The sequence below is a fragment of the Triticum urartu genome, unplaced genomic scaffold (assembly GCF_003073215.2).
Source record: "Triticum urartu cultivar G1812 unplaced genomic scaffold, Tu2.1 TuUngrouped_contig_82, whole genome shotgun sequence".
In the NCBI taxonomy this organism is placed as follows: domain Eukaryota; kingdom Viridiplantae; phylum Streptophyta; class Magnoliopsida; order Poales; family Poaceae; genus Triticum; species Triticum urartu.
In genome coordinates, this window is record NW_024119123.1 from 10521 (window position 1) to 26846 (window position 16326).

The following is a 16326-nucleotide window of genomic DNA, read 5'->3' on the forward strand; positions in this document are numbered from 1 at the left end:
GTGTGCCCTAAGGGTCACAAATTTGCATCCCTAGGCCTCATCAAGGAGTTTTGCTAGGTAGGGGTTTCTTCGATCACATCGTCCTGATCCAGCGATGCCAAGGCCAGTCAGACAATTGTCGGGTGACTAAAAACAAACAGTGTGAGATTTGCTATTTGGGCCTGCCGACATATAAAGCTAGCATATGCTTAATTCATCCCCTCACCTTCTACCTTGGAACATAAAAAACATGATTCTCACAAGCATTAGCAAGGAATAGTGGAGCATGGTGATCTAAGGATAAAAAACAACATCAAGCTTATATAGAAACAAAAGAAACCCCTACCAAGAAAAACTCGACCGAGAAATTATCTTGCCACAAATGAACCGAATCAGCGTAAGAGTCATCTATGGATGGAATGGTGTTACCAAAAATGAAGCAAAACAACAGAATTTTCATGAGGGTGTGAAGATTTTGCTAGAATGAATGTATAGATGATGCAAAATCAAGTATTCATAGGCTAAAACGAATCATATATACTGCTGGATGTAAAATTGGGACTTGAAGAGAGGCACGCATGCGCGCGCGCGTACACACACACGCACAACCAGTTAAGAAAAGTATAGAGCTAACTGCAACAAGGAACATGAACAGTGTCCCTGCAAAAAAAAGGAGCATAAACAGTGTCACTGATTTTTCAAAAGTAAAGTATCAACAATTTGCGATTCATGGTGGCAGCTTATCTCATTTATCCCCATAAAAACCCACTCTTTCGCAAGTACATGCAGGAATCAGCAATGCACAGTATCATGATCTTCAGCTAAACATTTCACTCCAGCAAAACCAATTCAATTCACCATCCACTGCTGCCACGCTTCCATACAGAACAGGATGTGAGTTTCACTAAACTCAAAATAAGTAGCCACTAGCCAGTAACATGTTTTGCTGTAAGCTGCTGCTGCTGCTACTGTCCATGGATTACATGAAAATAGAAGGCACCATAATTCGAAGTTTAGCGCTTTAGTCTGAGAATGCAAAATAAAAAAGTGCTTGAGATTCTGCATGACATCTCTCTGCAGTGGGCATGCACAGCATGGTCACTTCAGTTCCATCACCTTCCTGCATGAATCAGTTCAATACAACATTTTAAAAGAAGGATTGAATTCTAATTTATTTTAAAAGAGGGCTAAAATTCTAGGCAACACCTAGAATTACTCAAGAAAGAACAAGATGAAAGGTGAATCCATTACCAGAATAATTTCTCAATGTCTTTGTTTTCTGGGTCCAACTCTAAAGCTCGCAAGAGTGCTTCATAAGCTCCGCCATATGCCTAAGGCACACGCACATCAGAATCAGATAACAGATACAACAGATGCAATGAAATTGTCAGTTTGAACTCCATCTCCCAGTGCACCTTCATGAACATTAGAGCTGCTCCTTGCCGATAGTGCGCCTTTGCCCACTTTGGGCAAATTATCTTGCATTCAGTTGCATCATCATAATCCCTTTGTCACCCATGCGAAGCCAGCAGAGGCTCCTGTTTGATAACAACTTAGGATCGAAGTTATCCATCTTCAGTGCCTGCAACAGACAAAACAGTGCAAAATAGCTGTTGGAAATGCTGCGCAGTTTAGACCCAGCGGTGTGTCATTTGTTTCATAAGTACATGAAACAAAAAATGAAGCTGTGACAAAAAGAGCAACTCCGACCTGAAATTCCTCCCAGTGAAATGGAAGACCAAGATGAATGTGTATTCATTCTCTTTTTTTTCACACAATTATCACGATTTTTGTTACCCCTAGCTTTGGCGTGAAACTTAATTAAGTCTACACTGTGTAGCTAAAACCCCATCCCCATATTGCTATGAGATGCGCACATTAGTAGTGAGTAGTGACTTATCTTTCAACAGGTGAGTCAGTTGATAAATGGTCAATATTTATCCATTGCCAAGGTGTGAACTAATGTTAATGATAAACCAACCAAATCATGTGGACTTAAACCTTGTGTATTCGTCAGTTTAGTCATAGCAGAAAATAAACGCCGCATAGTCAGCTGAGTAGATAAGTTTGTTAGAAAGTTTTTTTTGCTTAGAAGTAGTCCACACCCCGCACGAGCTGGATCGTGGGATGGCGCGATCGTAGTGGCTCGGCGTGGCTGTTTTCTCGGGCCGTTAGTGGCCTCGTTCCCTTTCTGTAACTGAATAAGAGGAGAAGAAGGAATGCAGAAAAGTTGCTAGTGTTCGCAACGCAAAACGGTCTTCTGAGTATTCTTGCGAGTGCGTGTGTGTGATCGGTGCTTACAATTGGCATCAGAGCCGTTAGTACGATCCGGCGGTCATGGCCGGAAGCAAGGAGCCCCGGAAGGGCTCCGGCAAGGGATCGCGTAAGGACTCCGCTGGCGGGTCCCGAACTCCGTCGCCGACGCGTGGGCGCACGCTCTCGCGGTCTCCCAGGGCTAGGCATAGTCGCACCGTGCGTGGGCGCGAGGTCGCCGCGCCGGTGGTGCAGAGACGGGAGGTGGCCCTCCCAACGGTGTTTCCAACACTGACCCGGAGCAACTACGGCAGCTAGTCTCTCCTGATGAGAGCCATCCTGCAGACTCGCGGGCTGTGGGACGCCGTCACCACTGGAACCGCCGACTACCACGACGACCACACCGCCCTGGAGGCCGTCCTCCGGGCGGTGCCAGAGGAGATGCTCGCGGTCCTCTCCACGAAGGAGACGGCGAAGCAGGCCTGGGATGCCGTCAAGACCATGCGGATGGGCTCGGCCACTGTGCGCGAGGCCAAGGCCCAGGGCCTTCGTTGAGAATTCGAGGATATCCGTTTCAAGCCCGGCGAGAACGTCGACGACTTTGCGATGAGGCTCACCGGGCTCATCAACAACCTCTCCATCCATGGTGATCCCGTCGGGGACGCGCGTGTGGTACGTAAGTTCCTTCGAGTTGTGCCCCGCAAATACGCTCAGGTGGCACTCTCCATCGAGACGTTGGTCGACCTCGACACCCTGACGGTGGAGGGGCTGACCGGACGGCTCAAGGTGGCGGAGGAACGCCTTGACCAAGACGGCGGAGGCGAGGATGCCGGTCGCCTTCTGATGACCCTGGAGGACTGGCGCGCGTACGAGAAGCGTACGGCGAACAACGGCACAAGCGGCAGCAACACGTCAGGTGCACAGGCGCGCAGACGAGGGCGTGGCCGCGGACGTGGCTGCGGCGGTGGACGCGGCGGAAAAGGCAAATCCCCTGCTGGCACTGACGCCGGTGGTGGGAAGAACGGCGGCGGCGACGCGGATCGTGACAAGTGTCACTACTGCGGCTTCGCAGGCCACTGGGCCCGGGACTACCGCAAGAAGAAACGCGAGGAGGAACAGGCCCTCCTTGCACAAGGCCAAGCAGGCGAGGACGACGATCCGGGTCTACTGATGATCGAGGAGGCCTCCCTGACAGCCGCGGCCGTCACGCCGCGTGCTGGAGCGAGGGAGGAGGTCGTCTTCCTCAACGAATCGCGCGCCCGCGTGGAACTGCGCCGCGCTCCCGGAGATCAGGACGCGGCCTAGTACCTCGACACAGGTGCGTCGAACCACATGACCGGCGACGAGGCAGCGTTCGCCGAGCTGGACAAGGGCATTCGTGGCTCGGTCAGGTTTGGGGACGGCTCGCTCATGTCAATCCACGGGCAGGGCACCGTCCTGTTCGCCGCAACTGACGACGGGCACCGTGCACTCACCAACGTGTACTGGATCCCGCGGCTGAAGAGCAACATCGTGTCCATCGGGCAGCTTGACGAGAACGGCTGTCCTACGCACGTCGAAGCCGGTGTCATGACAGTGCGCGATCGCCAGCACCGCATCCTGGCAAGAGTGCCGCGCACCCGCAACAGGCTCTACATCGCCCGTCTACAGCTCGCCAACCCCGTTTGCCTTGCTGCGCACTCCGGGGACGAGGCGTGGTGCTGGCACGCGCGCTTCGGGCACCAACACTTCGACGGCCTCGAGCGGCTGGCACGTCAGAACATGGTGAAGGGCATGCCTCTCTTCCACCACTCCGAGCAGGTTTGCGACGCCTGCCTAGTGGGCAAGCAACGGCGAGCGCCTTTCCCTCAGCAGGCTAACTACCGTGCCACCGAGCCGCTTGAACTTGTGCATGGTGATCTTTGCGGGCCTATCTCGCCGCCCACTCCGGGCGGCAAGCGTTACTTCCTGTTGCTTGTGGATGATAACAGCAGGTTCATGTGGTTGTACCTGCTCCGGAGCAAGGACGAGGCAGCCGAGGCGATCCAGCGCTTCCAGGCACACGCAGAGCGCGAGACGGGGCGAAAGCTGCGCACTTTCCGCCCTGACCGAGGCGGGGAGTTCAACTCCGGCGAGTTCAGCGCATATCTCGCTGACCTTGGGGTCCAGAGGCACCTCACCGCGCCATACTCTCCCCAACAGAATGGCGTGGTGGAGAGGCGCAACCAAACCGTCGTCGGGACGGCTCGGTGCATGCTCAAGGCGATGGGAGTGCCACCGCAATTTTGGGGCGAGGCCGTGTCCACGGCCGCGTTCGTGCTCAATAGGGCATACTCCAGAAGCGTACCAGGCAAGGCGCCGTTCGAGGCCTGGCATGGCAGGAAGCCCTCCGTCGACTTCTTGCGCGTGTTCGGAAGTGTGGCGCATGTCAAGAACACGCGCCCACACCTCTCCAAGCTTGAGGACCGGAGCAGAGCCATGGTGATGATCGGGTACGAGCCAGGGAGCAAGGCGTACCGGCTCTACGACCCGGTGGGCAAGCGAGTCCATGTCTCTCGTGATGTCGTCTTTGACGAGACGCGAGCATGGGACTGGGAGAAGAGTAACACGGACTGGGCAGGTATGAGCTTTACAATTGAGCCCATGTCAATTCTCACCGGCGGTCCGGCATCTACGGCACGCTCCCCCTCGTCGCCTGGCGCCCCGCGATCACCCGCTCAGTCCGCGTCCCCGTCAAGCACGCCATCCACGACATCAGCATCGGCCAGGGGCGACGACGACACCCCAGCGGCGACCACTACCGCGCCCACGGTGCCCCCGGCTCCTGCGCGCACGACCGGCAACCTCGCGCCGGTGCACCCGATGAGGACGCGCGGCAAGGACGACATCTTCCTCCCCAACCCTCGCTACATGGACACGCCTGCGAAGGCGGCTCGGAACGCGCCTCCTCCAGGGCTGGAGGAGTTCGACGACACTGACGGCGAGATCAACGACGACGAACTCGTCGACGAGCTGCACTTCACGCTGGGCGAGGAGCCCGGCTCCTTTGAGGAGGCAAAAGGTGAGACGTGCTGGCAGCACGCGATGATGGAGGAGATGAACTCCATTGAAGCCAACCAGACCTGGGAGCTCGTGGACCTGCCCGCTGGTCACCATCCGATCGGTCTCAAATGGGTATACAAGACCAAGAAAGATGCTCACGGTGCGGTAGTGAAGCACAAGGCGAGGTTGGTGGCGAAGGGATATGTTCAGAAGCACGGCGTCGACTACGACGAGGTGTTCGCGCCGGTGGCCAGGCTCGAGTCCGTCCGCCTCCTGCTCGCTCTGGCCGCGCGCGCGAGCTGGACTGTGCACCACATGGACGTAAAGTCCGCCTTCCTCAACGGCGAGCTAGAAGAGGAGGTCTACGTGGTGCAGCCACCAGGGTTCATGGCTACCGGCGAAGACTCGAAGGTACTCAAGCTCAGAAAGGCCCTGTACGGGCTAAAGCAGCCCCGCGGGCATGGAACGCCAAGCTGGACGCGAGTCTGGGCTCGCTTGGGTTCAGCCGGTGTCCGTCTGAACACGCGGTGTACGCCAGGTGCACGGCGTCCTCGCGCTTGGTCGTTGGCGTCTACGTCGATGATCTGATCATCACTGGCTCAGACGAGGAGGAGATCGATGGCTTCAAGAAGGAGATGCAGGCACTCTTCGACATGAGCGATCTGGGACGGCTCCACTGCTATCTTGGAATCGAGGTGAGGCAGCACAATGGCGGCATCGACCTTGGTCAGGCCGCGTACGCTGCCAAGATCCTCGACAAGGCGGACATGACGGGTTGCAACCCCTGTCACACGCCCATGGAGCCGCGCTTCAAGCTGAGCAGGGTGAGCCCGGCACAGCCAGTGGACGCCACCGATTACAGGAGCATCGTGGGCATGCTCCGCTACCTCGTCCACACCAGGCCAGATCTTGCTTTCTCCGTCGGGTACGTCTCCCGGTTCATGCAGGAGCCCACGACGGAGCACATGGCGGCAGTGAAACATGTTCTGCGCTATGTGGCCGAGACTTTGCACTGGGGAGTGCGGTACACGCGCGGTGACCACGATGTGCCTTTGATCGGCTACAGCGACAGCGATCTGGGCGGCGATGTGGACAACCGCAGGAGCACCACCGGCGTCGCCTTCTTCCTTGGCAGCAACCTGGTCAGCTGGCAATCACAGAAGCAGAGGGTGGTGGCCCTCTCCTCATGCGAGTCGGAGTACATGGCCGCCACCACGGCGGCATGCCAAGGTATATGGCTCGCACGGCTGCTGGGAGAAATAAAGGACGAAGAACTGAAGGCGGCGGTGCTCAACATCGACAACAAGTCGGCCATCTCACTGAGTAAGAACCCTGTTTACCATGGCCGGAGCAAACACATTGAAATCAGGTATCATTTTATCCGGGAGTGCGTGGAGAACGGGAAGATCCAGATCGAGTTCGTTCGGTCCGGAGATCAACTTGCCGATGTGCTCACCAAGGCACTTGGGCGAGTCAAGCTTCAGGAGCAGCGCATGAAGATCGGGATGGTGGAGCTCGACGAAGCACACAAGGCTTAGGGAGTGATTGTGGACTTAAACCTTGTGTATTCGTCAGTTTAGTCTTAGCAGAAAATAAACGCTGCATAGTCAGCTGAGTAGATAAGTTTGTTAGAAAGTTTGTTTTGCTTAGAGGTAGTCCACACCCTGCATGAGCTGGATCGTGGGATGGCGCGGTCGTAGTGCCTCGGCGTGGCTGTTTTCTCGGGCCGTTAGTGGCCTCGTTCCCTTTCTGTAACTGAATAAGAGGAGAAGAAGGAATGCAGAAAAGTTGCTAGTGTTCGCAACGCAAAACGGTCTTCTGAGTATTCTTGCGAGTGCGTGTGTGTGATCGGTGCTTACAAATCAATGCTAATGATAAATTAACTAAATCGTAATGGAGGTTCCACTGGTATATGTACCTGTGTGTAGAGCACTGATGCATTTAGATAACTTTGCTTCTTAAATGCTTCATCTGCTTGGAGTTTCAGCTCGGACATCCTCTTTTTCACAAAATTGTCATCCTGGGAAATTCATAAGAGCTTAAGTCTGGTGCGTGAGGGAGAAACAGCACTCTAGCCAGATATCAAGGTGAAGTGAACAAATACCAGAAACAGTTCTAGTTAATTCAAGATTTCACAATCCCACTTGCAACACTGATAGGAAATGAAGTAAGAGAGCTATTTAAATAAAATGAATTGGTCGACCTGTTATTTTGAAACAAAATCAGAATTAACAGATTACCATTGGAGCAAAGCAGGTTATCAAATAAAGCATCATTAAAATAAAATGAATTTTCAGGAAGAGAGTTAGACAACAATGCAAATGCAATAAAACACATGCAGATTCGACGAGTATCCTATATGAATTTTTTATGTATGAAGTTTTGGTTAAACATCGAGTTGACACCAATACTCTTCAGAGTTAGCATGAACAAAATAGTCATAAGTGCGCAAGAAAATATGCTAGTGACATACCTCAAGTTGCTTGATTTCCATCTTCACATGACTAATGATTCCATCAACGCTCCAATTTGCCACAGTTGAAACAGGAGAGGTGAAAGGAAAGAGAATCTCAACGTCTTCCCGTGTACCATACTCAACAGCCAACTCTATTGGCAACCTACCAAACTGTAGAGAAACAAGGAAAGCTTTACAAAAGCAGTATTTGCTTGTATGGTATTTAGGATATTGTTTATTTGATTTCCTAACTAAATGAAATCCTTGTTAGCAGTCTTCTCAGTGAATGTGATGTACTCCATACAAGAAATGTCTAGGTGCACTAGGCCTGCCTAATTCTTCTTTGTTGCGGAACATGGTGGCCCTTCCGGTAGAGAGGCATGTGAAGATTATACAATCTATAGTGACAATTTATGTCTCCTGTTTCATGTTTACTTTTGCTCCGGCTTATTATCCATCTTGGCATTATGGATTGGTTCTATTTACATGCCAAGCTAATTTGTACGTATATGTGAACTTTGTCTTTTTACCAAAGTATATATGATGTTTTCATTGATTATTGATTAATATAAGGTTATGTTTGTACGAGTATAATGTATTTCATGAGCCCATATATTTCTAATATTTCCCGGGCCTCCTTCCCGTCGGTAGTGGTGGACGTTACTGCCGGCTCACCTCCTCCTTTATTTCTTGAGGACTACTTGTTCTTTCTGCTGCTGCTAATCTCTATTCCCGTGCAGTGCACAACTCTGCCAAATCCAAGGTATAAATTGATTTGCTGCCCTATCTGTTCAGGTTCCTCCCTTTCTTATGGTTCATTGGTTTCCTGTGAAGGCGGCTCATGGCGTCAGTGGTGACGGTGGAAATATGATGTTAATACTCACTATTCATGACTAAACTTTGCCTCTCTGATGTCAATTCCAGGTAATGTGCAAATATGATGTCAGTGCCTAGACGGAACACTTTAGGTAATTTATCCCTCGTGAAAATTATCCATGTTAATACTCATGTTCATGACTAAACTTTGCCTCTCTGATGTCATCATCTTTTTAGTAGTTTACAAGACAACCAACACAGATCACAAGAATAAATTTCATCTATCTTGCTATCAGTGGCTCTAAAGAAGACATGGTAGGCAACTGAACTGGTGTGGATGCTTGAATTGATGGACTTAAGGTCCTCCGGAGCCCTATATATACATCTGAATAACCTTTTTACAATTTCTTATTGAAAACTATGTATCTTTATATGCTCATCACAGTCTCAGTAGTTGGCCATAAATAAGTGGTTTCAATTTATCAAACTAGCTGCATGGTCTCTCTGAAATTAGCATGATCAAGCTCCAATGTGTGTATTTAAAGTACCTTTTGCCTTATAGACTTGTAGTGTGCAGAACTGCAGATGAATGCAACTTCTTCTGATTGAAGTGGACAAGTTCCGAAGAAAGGTTATTTTGTTGTTAACGTGCTCCTCTTTTATTTAATATACTCCCATGACAGAAATGGCGCCGGAGAGTTTCCACGTTAATGCTAAACACTGACTGTAAGTCATTTATCTCCCTGTTTTGTTACCTAAGCGTTTGACGCTATAGAAGCTTTCCTTCTTCTGTATAGATGATTATTTTTGTGTAACCAGTCTAAATATTCAAGTGATATTATTGGTGAAATAAGACGAGTCCTCTGTGCTTGAAATTATTGAATTTCCAAATGTAGTGATGCTTTCTTGTTTCATGGTATTTATAAGCAAGATTTGGAAGCGATTTCATCTGCACGTACATGACCGTAGTTGCTATATTTTCATCTCTAGAGGATCTATTTTTTCTATAGTAATTGTCATTGGCAGTGGAATTCTTAGTTTCACTCGACCATGCCCAAAGGGTCCACAATATTGACAATTTTTACATGCTCATACGTGTTTCAATTGTTTTTCTTTTGGAGAAATTCATTTCAGTATCTTTTAGTACCCTTTTCCCGTCTTGAGGAAGCACTACATAAACTGGTACCAAGATAGCCGAACCAGTATTCCATAGGGTTCATGACGTTGCATCCAATAACAAGTGAAATACCAAGATTTGCGCAGATTCTGTGTTAGTAGATATTCTTTTATGAGATTCATGCTAATTTTCAGGTCTTGCATAGCTTCGATCCAAAATCATAATAATTTCTACTGGAAAGAGGGTGTGTGATGAGGTGACCAAAGCTTATCAGGGTCTGTTGTGACGTTGTTGCAACAGCTGTTGCGGAAATTCCACATGCATGGTATGCTTAGCAGACTGATTCTCTGCATAAAAATAGACTCTGTCATGCTTGCTTCCGTATTAGGAGCGGGAGAGGAGAATTTTTGGTGTTCATGTTGCATGTCAAGAATTCTCTCCTTGCCTCGTTGATAGTACTACTATTGCATTAACTTTCAGGTAGATTGAAATTACATAAATTTATATACAATACTACTGTTTTAAGTTTTAGGTAAATGAGATTAAGCAAAATTATATATAATATTACTATTGCATTAGCATCGAGATAAAATACTCCATGTAATGGCATCAAACCCTAACATTCCACAATAAAAAAGACGGGCGCAGCAACGCGCGCTGCGCCCGTCTACTTTTTCAATGGAATAATTGGGATTCTCATAAATATAAGATAAATGAAACATAGAAATTCAATTACATAAAGATATGTTGTATCATTTAATAAACAAAAAAGGATATCTTATGCTAATGTATTAGGCAGTTGCACTAAGGTTGTCACGTTATAACAGTACCATAAACAAATTAGGTTGATCTCAAACTAATGTACTCCGTCTTACTTTAGGCGAAACTAATGTAGAACAATAAACTTTATTCTTGCAAAGTACTCCCTCCATACTAAATCTGCGACACTTGATATGGAATGGAGGGAGTAGTGAACTATGTTAACAAAAGATGTGAAAAACATGGATGCAGCCAGTAAATAAATAAATGGATAAATAATCACAATTGGCACATGATATACATGTATTAACAATGTATGGTTGCATCAGAGGAAAATATCCTCCACATTATAACTGCAAACCAACAAAGGAGTATATTTAAGAGAAATGCTTATTGTTAAAATGGCCATGCTCATACTGTGTCATGGGTTGAATACAAATTGAAAAGTCTTCCGCGAGCTCCATGTCTCATGTTTTGAAAATGTGCAATTCTTTTTTTCTTTGGCATGCAAAGAAATCGAAGTCGTGCTACTCCATCCACCACAACAACCAATTTAGAATACACAACGGACAACAGCATGCCTTTCTCAAGCTAGTTTGCCAGAAAATGGAGCGGATAAGATAAATTTAGTAGTTGTAAGCCTGTAAGTTAAAAAACAAATTGAACTGTGTTCAATTGTGATGGACTTCATACGAGGCAAAGCTCAGGCATACCCTAATATCTCGGAGCACTTGGATAAGCTAGTGTGGTCCACGATGGCATATTATCTTGTTATCCTGTTTATACAACCTCATATTCTTATCTTGAACCACTTGTAAGTTGGCAGGGATTGAAATTTACATATACACAGAATACGTTGGTTGTAGGTAAACATCATCCTATCTATGCAATAGTGCTTTTAAAGACTACTGCTCTGCGTCCTCTTTTTCTTATGTTTATCACGTGTTTCTAATTCCCTCTCTTGGTTTTTCATGGCATCTTACATTGACTTATATTCTTCTGCTATGTCTGACAATAGTTCCTGCAAAAATGTGTACTACATTATATCAGGTAAAATCATTTGTAAAAATGAGCAAAGAGTGTCTAGTTCCGCTGTAAAAGGTGGCTACTATTTTAATGGCCAAAAAACATGAGATTACAATGTAATGAAGCCAAAAAATAAATAACTTAATGTAGCACACATCTTACATGAAAATATGAAATGAAACTGCAAAATGTTACAGAAATCAAGTAGCCAAGATGTGCAAGAAGCAATGAAATATTTTGGAGGCGAAGCCGAAATGAAATGGGAGCGAAAAAGCACCTCTCGACGGATCAAAACATATATTATCTTCCATACATGCTAACTACTTACATGGATGATTCATAAGCATCGGAAATTTAAAGAAAGAAAAACATACATGTAATATCCGCATATTCATGTAGTGCAGCTTCTTAAGAGCCTTCTTTCTTGGGTCGAAAGCTTCTGAATAGCCTACGGTGATCTAAATTTCCCATAAGTAGCAGACATGAAATTTGCTTCAAAAAAAATCACAATTAAGAGTCTATAGTACAGCTCGAGCAACAAACCAGTGGTTCCGTATAGCGTCATGAAATAAGAGTACCCTTGCTGAAGATACAGTCAAACAAAAAGTAGTTTTACTGAATCAATTGTCCAGTTTAGAGTTAACATATGTACTGCAATAACCAAGCATCAACTGCAGCAGCTGAACGTTTGTGAACAAATAACTTATAACTACACATGAGGAAGCAAATCTGCATGAACTCCCAGCGGGCACCATCAAATTTTACAGATTAAGTGATCATCTCCCAGGGAATATGTATAGAAAGGACACATCAGCTCCACCATAACTCAGTGCTCTGAATCTGTTTCAACCCACCGGACCCAGTGTTTAATTAACTAAGAAATACCAACTTAAATTTATTCTTTGCCTACCAAGAAGATGAGTCTATGAAGATTTGTACCTACTTGTAAACCTTCGTTGGCCTAACATGTAGAGAAACAAAAGAAAAAAATTGGGAGAAACTTAATGAACATAAATACCAGGCCAACTTGTTAACCAACCAAGAGAGACAGAGAGAGATATGAGGTTGTGAGATCCGATTCAAATTTCTTGAAGTCTCTAATATACTGATCACCTTCTGTTGACATCTAGTACAAATGATCTATAAAAAAAGAAGTCAGATGCAGAATAATTGGAAGTTGCACATGAAGGAACCTATCTTTACAGCCATTCCAGACCCTCGAAGTGACGCACGCCCTAAGCCCCTCCCAATTGAAACTGCTCAGATATCTGTACGTACCTCCGGCTGGTTGCTCGACATGGTGGATCTGGCAACGGCGCGCTCGAGAACTCCAGATATGGCTTCAAAACTCGAACACATGCTTCAGGTATGTAGTGCGCCACTGATTTGGGGATGGAGCTCAGCGCCGACTCAAGAAAAAGATGCTCCCTGCTTCACCTTTATGGAATACCGGAGAAAGAGGACAGCGGCGAGTAGGCGTAGACGGAGACGCCACTCCCACGGGGCGGTTGAGGGGCTGCGAGATGAAGACATGGCGGCGGCACACCTAGGGTTGGCGAGGGTAGGTCGTGCGTGAGAGTCAGAGACCGAAAGGAGCGTCGTGGGGTGTGGCTGCACGGAAGGAGACTCGTAGAAGCCCATCAGGCCCAATTTCACACCAGGCGTCCAAAATAGTCACTGGAGCAGCGGCCCAGCAAGGAAACACTAGGTTTTAGCGAACACAACGATTCCAAACGGGATTAAGAGTAAATCTGACGGCCGAAAACGCCCAAAACTGATGATCCAAAGGATGAAAGTGCTAATAGTTTGAGAGGGCTGAAAAGGTGCTCAGTTTTAATGTATCTAAATATTCAACATTAAGAAATAAGCTATGTTTTAGACATGATCAATGCAAACCGTTATTGATGGACTACCCTCATATTAGGTCAATGTAATGGTAGTCTCGCATCTATACATACCTGACCAAATTAAGGACACGGCGCAAAGGGGGAAAGGTGAAACGATAACAAGCTTATACAAATATGGCAACTTAGCACAGCATTTTATTTTTCTTTTGCAGATAGCATCACGTAGGCCTATTTACAGCATAACTCTTCCGTTTGTCGCATACCAATACAGGATAGGTCTACGTAAACTACAAAGCCAAGCCAGAGACAAGAATATGTGACAAAAAGAGCATTCTCACCCTGTCAAAAACATTTGGGTTTGCACCAGCTTCCAACAAGCACTTAATAGCTTCAGTTAAGCCCTTCTCTGCAGCCGTCAGCAAAGGATCATAATAAGGAACAACACCGCTCACATTAGCTCCACCCTGTCAGAAAAAGGCGTAGAAGAAAGTCAATCATACAATTGTGTGGTCGTTGATACAAAGATAACTAAATCAAACGTCAGTTTTATAGAAATCTTACATTCCTACTGCAATATAAATAGGGATACTGTACCTGAATCAATAGCTTCACACAGGACACGAAAGATCTGTCTAATGCCATGTTTAAAGGTCCAAGTATACGAGTAACAATGTTGGGCTGGAAAAAAAAAGAACTTCATTTTCATGGCGGAATAAGCAATTCTAAGAGAAAAATGGAGTTTGTGTGGAAAGGAGATGAGCTTCTTTGTGGGATTACAACTTATATAGTGATATGTGATATGTCCCTTTGCTTCAACTGATTTTTCAGAGTTGTTGGGTGGGTTATTGAAACCACCATGTCTGGTTTGGTCGTTTTTTGAAGGTTACCAATATTTGCCACACTTTTTCCTAACATATCTAAGGTTACATGATGAAAATGAATGTTATACTTTGCAAACCTAAGAATCCTACCACACTATTTCTGAGTCAGTGACACAAGCGACCCAAGTTGCAGGTGGTGACTAACTAAAACTTTTGGCATGGCATGGTTAGTCACCAACCAAAAAGACCTACAGGTGAGAACAATTGGGGAAAGTAGCAAAACCCAGAAAAGGGGAGAATTTGGAGTTAAAGACAACATATCAACAAAGAGTTTTGATAGTACATCTGACTTGTGCTCCAAAAGGATCTTGACAATACTAGGAAATCCTCTAAGAGTAGCATCCATGAGTGGTGTCCCAAGTTGTGACATTGCATGGACATTAGCTCCCCTCGCAAGAAGAAACTTCACTATTTCATAGTACCCTGAAGAGAAGAAAGAAAAAGGTCATAACAGTATTATCAGTACATGAACAAAATCGTTTTTGCGCAACAAAGTTTCAGTAACTGGTGGGGGAATGGTTTTTGTTGGTTCACATTTCTCTGAATATGAATACCGTAACCAGTTAACATAAGAAGGCAGTAACATACTCAATACGTATCTGAGAGCAGAAAATTAGGAATCACTCTTGATCCTCTAAAGGTTCTTCTCTGTCAGAAACTAAAAGTACATCTATGTCTTGTGGAAGCACCTTAGAGTGCCTAGAAGCTAAACAATCTGCTTCTTCTTTTCACTAACCTAGAGCACTCTTATTTCAATACATACGAAGAAACTCCGTGAAAGCCAGCTATCACTCCTATGAGACGGCTAACTCATAATTAAGGTTGATCACTCTACAGATGCCGATGAACATGAGAAAGAAATAAGATCAGGCTACTTTTAATTTATGGCAAGAAGAAAATTGTTTATATTAGGCTAGCTTAGCACTTGGTAAAGTAAACCCACTTTTATCACCCTTGTAGGTCAAGCACAAGAACAATTTTGAGAAAGGAAAGTGAAGTTGCATTTCATACCATGAACTATAGCCATATGAAGAAGGGTGATTTTTCCACGTCGCTGATGCAGATCAGCGCCATGATCCAGAAGGTACCTGACGGCGGGAAGGTGGCCATACATGATGGCATGTGACATGGGCATAAACTCTAGCATTAAGACACACACAAGTCACTGGAATTAGTTCATGATCAGGTCATAAAACTATATATGCTTTAGTATCGGGAAAGGCGTCCACGAATTACCCTGAGCGGTGTCAGGCATGTCGACGTCCATCTTGACCTCCTCGACAAGATACCGGTAGATCGGCAGCTTGCCGCCGCCGCCCGCGGCGTGTAGCGCGTTCATGCCCATGTAGGTGGTGTTGGCCACCGTCGTCCGGATCCCATGCCCCTGCACGTCCAGCTCCTTTGCAATCTCTGAATTTCACACAAAAAAGGGGGACACTTTCAGTCAGGAATCGTGACAAGAACCCAGTACTGCAGTGCATATATGGTGCAGTCAGAATCAGTAGGAACACAAAGGGGGCAATTTTAGTTACCAACCATGGCAAGAACGTAGTATATATATACACTACGCTGCAATCAGAATCAGGAAGACAGCGTCCAATCAAAACGTAGTACGGTATATACTATGCTGCTGCCTGGTTCTTCAGTAGTTGGTCAAGAAGCAAATGGACGCAGGACACCATGGAGGGAGAGGGGGAGGGGAGTGGGGATTTGGTTAAGATGCGGGCCTTACTCTTGATCTCGCGGACGTCGCCGTTGTGGGCGGCTTCGAGGAACCTGGCCTCCGGCGGCCACCGGCCGCGCTCTGCACGGCAAGCGGAACGAACGATGAGACAGCGTGGCGGGCGGAGCCGTACGACAGAACTGAGGGTGTTTGTCGGTTACCTTCGCCGTGGAGGACCTCGTACAGGCGAGGCAGCGGCCATTCCCGCATCCCCATCCTCCTCCCTCTCCCTTTTTCTTCGCCGGCGGTCGGGGTGGCGGTGGCGGTGGCGGTGGAGGACGGGAGCTTCTGGAGTGGGTGGAGGGGTGGGGAATAAAAAGGGCGGGAGAGAGAGAGCAGGTGGAAGACGCAATGGGATGCCGACACGTGCCCAAACACGGGCCGTACGATCTGACACTCCTGCCAGGAGAAGCACGGCCTCTTCCTTTATGTTTTGATTTTTGAAATTT

General features: G+C 47.0%; 1 pseudogene; it reads right to left on the bottom strand.

Annotated features, from left to right (window-relative positions):
• Positions 1-1000: 1000 nt before the first annotated feature.
• On the bottom strand, positions 1001-16160 carry LOC125531829 (annotated as a pseudogene).
• Positions 16161-16326: the final 166 nt, after the last annotated feature.